Source organism: Hippichthys cyanospilos, chromosome 11, assembly GCF_059441005.1.
Source record: "Hippichthys cyanospilos isolate Australia breed blue-spotted pipefish chromosome 11, RoL_Hcya_1.0, whole genome shotgun sequence".
Lineage (NCBI taxonomy): Eukaryota > Metazoa > Chordata > Actinopteri > Syngnathiformes > Syngnathidae > Hippichthys > Hippichthys cyanospilos.
Window position 1 is genome coordinate 13,487,391 of NC_142379.1, and position 12,981 is coordinate 13,500,371.

Consider the following 12,981-nt stretch of genomic DNA (forward strand, 5'->3'; position numbering starts at 1 on the left):
AACTCATACATCCATCCATCCATTCTCTACACCTGGTTAACCTCAAAGGGCACATACTTTCTGGCCCAGCTGACTTGGGGCAGTAGGTGGGGGACACCCTGAACTGGTTGCCAGCCAACTGCAGGCCACACAGAGACGAACAACCATTCACGCACCCAATCACACCTAAGAACAATTTAGTATTTCCAATATACTTTCCATGCGCCCGGGGAGAACCCACGCGGGCTTGGGGAGAACATGCAAACTCCACACAGAAAGGCCGGAGCGAAGTGGATTTGAACACGCAGAGGAAACACGCAGAGGATTGCGCTCTCTCGCAGAGGGATGACACTTCGACATCATGAGGTTAAAAGAATCATTAGATTTGTTCTGCTGCCACTTTCCAATACAGCAATACAGACAAGATAAGCTAATGCTAAATTTCACTGCACAATCAATGCTATTAATAATAGTCTATACAGTAAATAGTTCTGGTCAATGTGTATCAAGATGAAGCACACAAAAACTCGTTAAACAGTACATTAAACACAATGATGATGTAGGCTCACTGCTAACGTTAGCCCCACCGAAACCATCTACTTTTGAAAGCTCTGTCCCTAACGTAGCCGACTGAACTTGAATTTGAATATTAACTTTGGAATTGTGAAATGCACTGCCTAAAGCATTAACGATGCATCCCTATGCGACGAAGCTAAGTAATAAAGTGATTAAAATACAAAAACACGATTTTGTATCTTGTCTTTAAAAGTTTACAACCCAATACAGATGAGATGATTTGTAGTGGTTTTGGGTTTAAGCCAACCTTTCGCTGGCTGTATAATGCACGTAATGAATTACATTTAGAATGGCTAATCCATGTTTCCAGTTATGGCGGTGAGAGTTTTATAAAAGTAATGCAATAGTAGTGTAATGCATTACATTTCAAATACAGTAATATTGCAATACTGTAATGTAGCTGAAATGACAGTAATAAGTAATAAATAATGCATTACAGTTTTGAAGTAACTTGCCCAACGTAGTGTGCGTGCGTGTGTGTGTGTGTGCGTGTGTGTGTGTGTGTGTGTGTGTTATGTACGTATTTTATATGTATGAAACGGCAAGTCCTTGTTCCTTTAGACACATTTTTATCTTTTACCAACAGATGTCACTGTTGAACTGTATAACTACAATAACGACACATGAAGCTGGCTTACGCGTTTACCCACGCGTAAATTTATACGCGCCCACTCACTGAGATTTTTTTTAATTATTATTATTATTATTTTCAGTGTTGTTTAAATACGATGCTGACCCATGCACACTTTAATTCTTTTCATAGAAATGTACAGTTTACAAAACACTCAACACTCATTATTTCCTATTTCTCACACTGAACACATAGCTTTTTTTTTAAGCTCTAGCAGCTAACCCTGGACTTAAGTAACACTCATAACCTTAAAAAGGACAATTTGTAATTAAAATAAGTAAGTAAACAAATAAATACATAGATAAATAAATAAATAAATACATAAATAATATTTAAGTCATTTTAATCAGTCCCCAAAAACCCAAACCCTACAACAAAGTAATTTTTGACAAAAACAATCTCATTATGGCCTGATTTAACTCTTCTAATTTTATTTTATTTCATAACCCACCATGCTGATAAAAGAACAACCAAATACAGACATAAGGTGTGAAGGGTCTCATTAAATTGCACTACACTATGACATTAAACAGCTGATATGGCATAAAATGATTACGTTTGAGAACATTCAAAGAATATAGATATGATAAAAAACAAAACAAAAAAACAAAACTGCTGCTGTGGATTCCTCCATAAATGAATGCAATGTAATGGACAGAACAATCTGTTAAGTAGAAACGTTAATGCCTCTTATTTAGCAACAATAATTATGGGAAAACAAACTGACATTAAAAACACCATATGTAATTTAAAATTTTAACTCTAAATATTTTTTGTACAGTATTTAGAAATGAAATGAAATGGAAATTTATTTTTTATTATTACTGTTGTTGTTATTAACATGTTTGCTCCTATATACTGCCTCTTTACATATTTAATATTACAGGTAGTTTTACTGCATTTGTAGCTGTAACACAATTGTTGGAAAAAAAAAAAAAACCTAATTTATATTGCCAAATAAAATAAGTTCGTATACATTTGATTTCATTAGCCAATTTCTTGTTTATTTGGCTTTCATAGGTTTTAATTAAAGGAAAACAAGATCATCACTTCAATGTTGGTTATAGGAGAGAATTTGTATGGCTCAACAAACTCACCTTGCTTTAACCAAGTCATGAACTGACTCAGCAATGCTTGAAATTTATTTGGCGCTCACTTGACATGTTGCATTTTTGCTACAGTGTCTTGGGACTTATTAAAACCTATTTGTCTTACCTGAAACTTGCAGATTATCATACACTCTCATATCTGCAAATAGCACTCTCTTGGCCTCAACGTACAGTATTCAGAAAAGCACAATTATTCATTAATATTTTTAACTAAAACTTTTTTTCTTGATCTGTTTTCTGTATGACATAGTATATCTGCTTTTTTTGCAGTGCTCCCACAACTACGTATTATACTGTTTTTTCCATTTAAAGATTACAGTGGTCTGACCAATCACCTCAAAAGACTGCGACCTCAGGCGAAGCTAGCTAAATCTATAAAGAAAGCAAAATGTAGAGATCCGTGATTGGATAAACTCTCCTGGGAGTCTGACAGTGTCATTTTGCTGCAAAACCTTTGCAAGATATTGTTTTGTTTGCAACATTGTTTTTTTTAATATATATATATATATATATATATATATATATATATATATATATATATATATATATATATATATATATATATATATATATATATATATATATATATATATATATATATATATATATACATATATACAAATACCTTAGTATACTTTTTTTTCCGGGAGCATCTTGTATCAGTGGACTTGACTCTTGACTGAGTCACCTGTCATGACTCACGATATAAACAACACGACACTTTTCTGAAATCCTATACAGGGCACTAAAAAAATGACTTAATTACACTGACATTTTATTGTACGCCGCCTGTCGCCAGCATTTAGTGCAACGTCTAACATAAATAAGCCCTTGCTAGTGCCCCCGAGAGCAGACAGATTACTTTTCAGAGGCAGTTTAATAGATGTAAATGACTGGCACAATTTGATACTGACATCCTGACATAGTTTCTGCTCCTGATTACTTTTAGCAAAATCACTCCGGCTCAAATATGTCTTCTGCTGGGCTGATGTTGCTTTGTCTAATTAATGATATTAAAGGAAAGGGGGTCGCATTAAAGCTCACAATTTAAGCTAAAAAAAGAAAAAAAAAGTTGATTTTCAAACAAATTAGGTAGAAATGTGTTATTTGGTCTTCTGTGTCTCCAGTACAGGCAAATAAGTCCATTTGTAAATACTGGAAAAAAATATTCCTACAGTGCAGCTAACACGAGCTGCATGCATTTTGGTAAACAATCCTAGCTGCAAAAGCTGATAAATGTGTCTTTAACAAAAGTGATGCTCTTGTTTAATTTCAGCTTTGAATGCCAGATGGTTAGTTTTCCTGCAGTCTGCAATATAAAAACAACATATTTTGAGAGCTGGAAAATTTGTACACTTTTGCATAATTTGAACGATGGTAAAATCTTGTGTCGTTCTCATGGACTCGATCTCGTGAAACATCTCGTCTCGTGAGAGTTGTGTCTCGTCCCATCTCTATAAAAAATACATAGATACATGCATATATGTATACATATATATATATATATATATATATATATATATATATATATATATATATATATATATATATATATATATATATATATATATATATATATATATATAGATAGAGAGAGAGATTGATGGATTCCTATAAATTTAATTTGACTCCTCAGATATCAATTTATTTGAGATTTAAGTACTGTATATTTACCCTAAATTGCTGATCCAAAAGACAGACATGTCAAATCCAATCTTTTGTGATATGATTTGAAGCTGATTTGTATTATGAGTAAATGTATATAGGGCATTTGCGAGGGGATGGAGAGTTTTGTTCTGCAAAGGTGACGGACCGCCAGTTGTCCTACAGCCATCTGTTTTCTGTGTGTATATGTGTGTGAGGGAGACCCTCTCAGCAGGGGGTCAAAAGTGGGAGGTCATGACCCCACTGACCCTGTGGGAGCGGAGATCATCAATCAACTGGAGGCTGGACAGAGCAGCAGGAGGGACCGACACACACGTGCGTGCGCGCACACACACACACACACAAACACATACACACAACGAGATACAGTATAACATACTCCCCTGACCCTGCATAACCAAAGCATTCAATGATATTGAAAGATATAGGTAGCAATAAATACAATATTCAGGAAAAGACACACTGTACATTTATAAATGTGATTAGTTTGATATCTCCATTTCATACTCAGCTTTTATCATGAGTGCAGACCTGATAAAAAAAAAAAAAAGTTCTTATTCACTGTGGTGCTTATGTTTTATTCTAGTTCTTACTTCCCTTAATCTAAGCTTGTAAATAAGCACAACGCGTACACACACACGCACGCACGCACACACTCACACACACACACACACACACGCACGCGCGCACACGTGCACACGCTATCGGGGTTATCAGGCAGCACTTGCAGAGCGACAGGCATGCTTTTTCTCTCTCCAGCCTCAGCCCTCCTCCTCCACCAGCCTGTCCTGTTGATCAATGAGGAAGTTCTTGGGCCTCAACTATTAATCAGAGCCTATCGGCTATCTGTCGGCCGAGCCAACCAATCACGGCCCACCGACAGCTGGGCCATGAAAAATGTGCCCTGGTGGACTCGGGGGTTAGAAGTGGGGGAAGCTCGCAAAGTCCGGGATGAGAGGAAGGCGGTGACCGAGCACTTTGTGTCATCTGAGTCAGGTCACGGCTGCACAACTGCACTTTATCCACTTTACAGTGGATGCTTAACATTACATTGACCCCCTGCCGGAATATAAGACACACAAGAACACACGCATACACGTACATGCCAAAATGCCAGCCCCCTTTTTTCTACCCGCCTGCTGACTTGGACCGAGGAAACCTGAAATCAACAAAAAAGGTGGAAAAGGCGCGGTAGGCGCAATGTTTTGAGGGAGGCGAAAGGCCAGCTCCCGATGTTTAATGACGAGGCCTTTCCTCGCACCTCAAAGCTTCATCAAGGCGCTGCCGTCTCCCCTCTACATAATCACCGCTCTCACGCTCATCCATTCACATCTTATTGCCATGATTAGATTATATCTAATGCCATTATGCTGCTCCCCATCTCCCTCTCTTCCCCTTTGTCTCCCTCTCTCCAACATCATGGATTCCTAGCAGATCTTATTAGTGCATGATGTGGGCCAGGTCTCCGACTTTGGATTTATGAACCTTCAGACTTCGCTCCTTTAATCTTCCTGTCCTCCTCCGTTCCCTTCCTGGATCTGTCCATCTATCATTCCCAGGGTTGGCTGGGCGGAAGAGTATTAATCCCTCCATCCCATCTCTCACTCCTCTGGACAGATGAGACGGTATGAGGGAGGAAGATGAGGGTGCAAAGGGGGGGCAGGAGGCGCAGAGGCTAAGGGACCCCAGATTGCTTTTCATAATGTTTCTCTAGCATTGAGGCAATAATTTGTATGCAGATTTTTTTTTTCCATCGTAGGTCACTGCTAGCAGTTTCTTTGATGACCAATGGGTATGAGGATAAATTGCACAGGTGCAAATATGTGGGTGGATAATGCGCAACGTCTGCACTTGGGTTAATAAACCATTCGGTATGTGTCGTTTTAAAAAATAATGCTAATTTATGATTGATACTGCCAGTGAGATATTGATCTAACTGTAGTTTCTTGTCACGGTTTTTTACCTTGTATTGGTGTTGACTTGCACTGCATTACACCACCCACACAGCTTATATTGGCTCTCATTAGGTTCTGCAATTATAAATTGTCTGGGTGTGTACATTTAGAACATCCATCTATTTTCTATGCTTCTTATTGATTGATTGATTGACTGATTTCAAAATCATCTCAGTCGGTAAAGTGGTTTACGTGCCTTTATTTTCATGCAGGCCATGTGTTAACGGTGACTGTCAACTGTAAATGTAAACTCCTGTAAACCACAACTACGATAATGTATATGAGAGGCATACTGTACACGTACACACAGCCAATGTGCAGCCTGAAGGGAAATTTTATTTGGCACTCCCTACATCCACAATTCACATATGCTGAAAAGAGAATTGCATTTCTAAAGCCGACGTTAATTTAAAAGATAATGTCACGCAATTGAAAATATAAACCTGAATGTGATCTTATTTTCACGACTGTTATATTACTCTCACACAAACTGTGTGTGTCACTTGCTGTTGCGACACCAAGTTGCACAGACCGAAAGAAGCAAAAACTCAACCTCTCCTTTTCCCATTTTTCTTCCTGTTTTGTGCTCTGGAATGTTTTGCTCATTTTTTTTTTTTCATTTTTCCCACAGTTCTCTTAAATCACCATTGCAGCATACAAAATGCTTAACAAGGAATAAATGTGTGATTTTATTCAAAGATCGAGCAATGCCTTTCTTTTATCTCTTATTTTAACTTTCAGTAGTTTGATATTATACCTTAAATTATAGTCACAATGTATACATTTTTACCTTCTATAACAGGCATAGTTTTATTCATGTTTGACTTTTCTCTGCAACAAGCTGTCACAATTGTTTAAACTTTTTAGTTTTGCGTCTCATAATTTTGGGTTAGGTTAAGGTTAGAGTTAAGGTTATATGAACCGTACTTATTACCGTTTGAATATGCTTTTTTTTTAAACAAATAATGGATTGCTTCAAATTTTGTTAAATAAAACATACCATTTGAAGGGCAACTGCCACTCTAGTTTTAGAACCATACAGCAATTAAGTTCACTAAAGTGTTCAATCCGCGCAGGCGATGCGCAGTGTGTAGGGTGGCACTTTACCTTGGCAAGATGCCGATTTCAAATTAGTTCACCTTGATGACTCTTTGTTTATTTGATATTCTTTCAATTTGACTTGAAATGAAAAATTCATACTACTGTCCTTCATTTGAAAGTAGTGTAATTATGTACAATATCTCGCTAAATTTTCACCTGGGTTTTGTTACCCCGTAGAGTTCACAGCACCCTTAGCATCTGCCTTATTTCAAGCCTTGAAATAAGCGGTTTTAGTTTTCAAAATTTGTATTTTGCGCCTCATTAAACAACATTGAATTCTAAAACAAAGAATTGTATATTTTAAAGTTGTTCTGTGCCACCCCGACTGGCCCAAAAGGTTTTGCTTGACTGAATGTGCAACAGTTAATTTTACCCCAAACAACTGGAGGTTATCGGTCGGTTTGATATGGGAACAGATATCCACTCCTGTCCCATACTACTTTAACAGGAACAACAGAAAGACATGTCATATCCTGTTGCGTTCTGGTGTAACCAACCATACCGCTCCCATTAAGAATGTCTCCCAATTCTGTACTGCCTCCATTGTAGAAATCAGCCACATCCAATGTTTGTGAAAAGAAAAATACAAATGAGGGTGCATCTTTCCAAGTTTTTTTTTCCTTACAAGAAAATCCCCTACCTCTCTGCTCCCAGTGACTTTGGATCATGCACCAACCTAATCCTGTCAATAAAAGTCTAAATCATTGTCCCCCACAAAGTAGGCAGTCAAGACAACCTCTGTGCTACTTACCTACGTCACAATCTGCTAGCCAAGCAACAAGTTTTGCTGGCTATTAGTGCGGCTAAATGGTGGTAACACACCCATTGTTTGTTTGCCTACCACCAAAAAGAAGAAATATTGTGGCTAAACACATTGCGACCCCGCTGGACTCAGTAAGAATCAGCTTCATAGTAGCAAAGAAGCTACACATTTGAAAGACGTCATTTTCACGAAGGGATGATGTGGAAACTCAGAGAAGCAATGTTAAATTCCCAAGCTAGCCAACGAGTGACTCGGCTAGCACGTTTATCACCAGAAAAAGGTGCTCGGGTTCCTGATTCAACTTTCCACAGATGTCGGGCTGGGACCACATTAAATTGAAGAATAGGCAAATTGGAACAACAGAAAAGCAGGCAAATGAATATGTGTCAGGACCCTGGGGAGAGAATCCCCTTGCAAAAAGGAACTAGGGCCATTGAGGTTATGGTACACTGTCCTGTGTCTTACATCAGCCAGAAAGAGTGGCCTATGGGTTCAAAACATATGAATATCAAAGTAGTATTAAATATTAATATCACAACTATTATTTTTTGCTCTCAAAATACATTCCTGAGTTTTGAGTTGACTTTTGAGGTCAGCTCACTAAATATCCTCAAGTTACATACATGACAGTGGATCTTATTTATGTTTTAAAATCAGTTTGTTTTTCAGTTTGTTTCATTCAGTATACAGTCATTTTGTTGTTGTTTATTTAAACAATTGTTTATTTATACTCTCGTATTAGGTCCCCGTGATTAACCTGGAAAAAATGAAGCTCTACAAAATCAGAAAATTGCTCCTCAAACAAAGTACTTAAGAAGTACAGTATTTTGAGCCTTGGTGTTGCATACTGTAAATAAACAATCTTCTTCACGACGAAAGTAAAAGCAATCAAGTGAACACATGGAGACACTGAATAAGAAGTAAATCCTTTTAGCCTCAAGTCCTCCAAAAAGAGTTGGAACAAATAGAGTAAGGGAAAAGAAATATACCTCCACTGGCAGTCGGGCTAAAGCCCACCCCCTCCATCCAGGCCTGTGCACTGACAGGTAGATTAAGGGGCGTGATAGATGCCCCTCTCTCTATCAGCCTCTCTCCATCTCCTTCTCTCCCTCCGCCCTTTCCCTCCCCACCATCCATCATGGCGGCTGGTGTAATTGCGGCTGCGTGGGGCTGGCAGAAGGAGCCTCCATACATCTCCTTAACAACAAACAGTCATGAGGACGGATGGTGCTGCGCTCCTCAGTTAATCTCCATCTATAAGCGGGAGGGCAGGGATGCGGGGAGGGAGATGAAGAAAATAACAGAAGGAGAGAAGTAGTGTTGGCGCACTATAAACAAAAAGAGACGGAGAGGCGGACGACGAGGAAAGATGGTGGTGGAGAAGGTCAATTCTCCAACATGTAGAAAGAGCGGAGAAATAAAGAAAGAGGAATGGCTCACATCGTGAGGAGGAACGCTGGAGGAAAAGTTTGCAAACAGGAGTGAGTGCATCTGTTGCTGAGGAAAACATGGAAGGCCCAGCAAAGGAGGAGCCCAAAATTTACGCCCGTTCGGCCAGATGACCTAGAAACTGGAGAGGCGCAGCTCATAAAAATGCACTCTGTGCCCCCCTCCCACTAGCGCCCCGCCTTGACTACCCCTCTACCCCTCAACTTTTACCCTTTTCCTTCATCTTCTCTTCCTGCACTTACCTCCACTCCCACTCTGACACGCAAGCGGTGGAGGGTCACCGTTCTCTGATGTTTCGGGTAGTCGTGCAAGGTTTTCCAGAGGTCACGGCAGCCATATTTTCTTAATGGCCGAGTCACCCAAGTCAACAAGGCTGGGTGGCCTTGCGAGCTACTTCTTCTGCCGCTCGGCCTCCAAGACTAAACACAGACAATTCTTGAGTTGCTGGCTTTGCCCTGATTGAATGGATTCATATCTCTTTTGTTTTTGTGCCAACAGAGTCAGACGGAACAGCAATATCCTTTTGCTGATGATGTCAACACTGTCTGAAATCTTGTCATTGCTTTTAACATCGAATGAAATATATTAAGTCTCACACATGCACAAACACACACAGACGCGCATAAAGACGCACAATTAACTACTTTCTCATGGAGGGCATCACCTGTTGTGTAATTTAAAACTGTACAAATCAATGAGAAATTAAAATGAAATTATATGTCAATGTTTGCCAAACCCTGTGTTTTGGTTATCATAAAGTAGCTTTTTGCTTTTATTGGGGATCTCCTTGCGGAAGGGGCGTATAAACATTACTGAGGCGAAAATTTGTGGGCACCATTAAGCTTCCTGTTGCTTGAACTTTCCATAACAGTCGTTGTCATCACCCTGTCATAGTTTGCAAGGTTTGTCTGCTAGTAGGGATATGACATTAACGGTGATATTAAAATGGCCATGTTACGATATTAAATGTCACACATTGCTGTCAAACTACGTTGCTTTTCAACCACCTCCAAAGAAGCACAACAAAGTAAACTACATGGACCATAATGCTTTGATCTGCTAGCCAAATGATAATGACTTACCAAGCCTATTTCTTTGTCAATACTGTTTTTTTTTTCAGTCTCATGAGGCTTGAACATTAGGAGTCGTTATACAGTAAAATGTTTTTTTTTTATATTTCCAACTCACAATTATTGTGTAATATCAGATATAATATCGTATTGTGATGTTTGAATATAGTTACTGTATATATACTGTAGTTACTTATACCTGGTAATGCCTCTTGATATTGAAATCCTCAAAAAAGCCACAATTTTTTTAGTAAACCAGGTAGGTTTTTTCCTGGAAAAAAAAAAAAAAACATGCCAATTTCCACTTATTCTGGAAGCGAAGGTCCTCTCTCCATTTTTGCTAAAGTCTCCATTTTGGAAATGACCTGGAAAGGTCCACACAAAGGTCATCCAATGAGCGGTTCACACTGACACCTAACAAGACTTGAGAGCTTGAGAGTGGTTTGCTCGGAGGGCCGGAGCACGTTCGGAACGTATATATTTTGAAAGCACCCTAAAGAGCGGCCTCTGGCCTGCTCCCATCTTCCCTTGAAATATAAAATAGATTGTTTGCACATGTGTATTTTCGACTGTGTTGTTCTACAGTGCTGACGTGCCAAACATTATTAATTCTATGCCAGAGGCTGCGGGCCGATGGAAATTTGAATGCGGGTGACATTTGGCCCCCGGGCCGAACTTTGAATAGCATACAGAGGGACATTGACGAAAGTTGGATTTTAAAGCCATTCTAAAGTTTTCAAACCCTATCTTAGCACTATTTCTACTTATAATAGGTTGCAACATTTTATTAACTGACATGACAACAAGATGTCAAAATGTACAAACCTACAAAGCCTTAACAAAAGCACATTATTTCGATGAATTATGACTTCCTAAGGCCAGGTATCATTTGTTGAGTCTCAATTTAAAATGAACACTTGAGTAATTAATTTACCAAATTTTCTTTGTACTGTACACTAAAAAAAGTTTGGTAACACCAGCCTATTTCATCACATGGGTGCACTAAACGAAATGATCTAGATTCAGTTATGTGTTTTCAGTACCTGGATCCAGATTGTTTTATTTTGTGCAACCATACAAAAATAAGATTGAGTAAATTCAACACAATATTTTTTTCAACGTACTGAACAGCATAAAAAACTTTGGAACATCTGACAAAGTTCCTTGTTGACTGAACAATTATGTTTTGGGAAGTGTAATGATTTTATGTAATATTTGTAATGGTTTGCCTGTCTCAGATGAACAAGAATTATTAGCAACATGTATAAATATATGATGTTGTGCAGTTGTACACTCCTACAAATTGCAACCACAGTCAAAATTAAACACTTATTCGTCAAAAATCTAAACTTCAGGCCCAAGAGCCCCATTTGGCCATCCATGGTATTTTATCACCCCCCCCCCCCCCCCATTCTCTAAACAAATTGAAAAAGATTTTATCTTTTTTCATTTGACTTCTGAATTATAAATTCGCTCTCAATCCATTTTTTTGTTTGGTGCAATTTATTGCAGTCCTGGAGACATGACCATTTGAGGGAAGCAGTAAGTAACTTTTGAAATTATCTTTAGAAAGACAGAATTCTTCATCTGCATTTGTTGCTCAAAATATAGGTCTATTGTTCAGACAAACCACAACGAATTTTAATTCGTTCATTTTTTTACCTAACCCTAAAGCAAATTTGTGTCCTTCCTTACTGTTGCATTAACTTCCAGCACAAACTTATCAACAAATGTGGTAACTTGTACCAAGTGCGCTCATTACCATGTAAAAGGAGGTGTCGTCTTGCAAGCTTGTGTAATTAAAAAAGCGTTTTTACCTTTGAGTGTTTGGTATGCAAATTAATGTGACCTACAGGCGATAGTTTGATACTCAAATTGGAAATAACCGCTTACTTGAAACACATGATGCGTGAAAGAGAAGGACAAAAACTGAATTAGACTTAAAAATAGCGTCAGACTCGTCGAACCTGCTCGAGGGTACACAGTGCGACAGTGGCGATCCTTGTGATTCAATGTTAATTTTTCTGACTACGATTTCCTGGATTGTATTATCGTTTTCGTGTAGGAGGGGCTCGGGGTCTGTGATCAACTCCCCTGCAGAGTAAAAGAACACCCCCGGGCATTTGTCGCATGAGAGCTTTTCGGGGTCTCCAAGTGACCCCATGCATGCACGCTTAAACTCCATGCTGCCCATGGAGCGATCTGGACGGCCGCCGATTGAAGTGCAGCGGCCTATTGGCCCCTCGCAGCAGGACCCCGCAAAGAGGGACGTTTTGAATAATTATTCTACGGACGTGTCATTAACAACACAAGACAAGCGTTTTTTTTTTTCCCTCCCTAAACCACGTGGTAGAGATGTTATTCCTCTCTTAAGTGAAAATAAAACATTCGCACCTGGAAGGGGAGAGGACCAATTGGCAACATTTGGGCGGCGTCAAGAGGCTGTTCACTTCAGGATATATACGGACAATAAAACACTTTGAAAGCCATTACCAGCCTTTAAATTCCACGTCACCGTGCACACTTTAACTTTATTTATGACACGATACGTCCCAAGCTTTACCGCAATTAGCGTCCTAATTAGCTTTTAAACTAAATTGAACCCCGGACACCCAAAAGATGACAGATTGCGTCATTTTTATTGCGATGCACAGAATAACCACAACATTCGTCATTCTTCTTA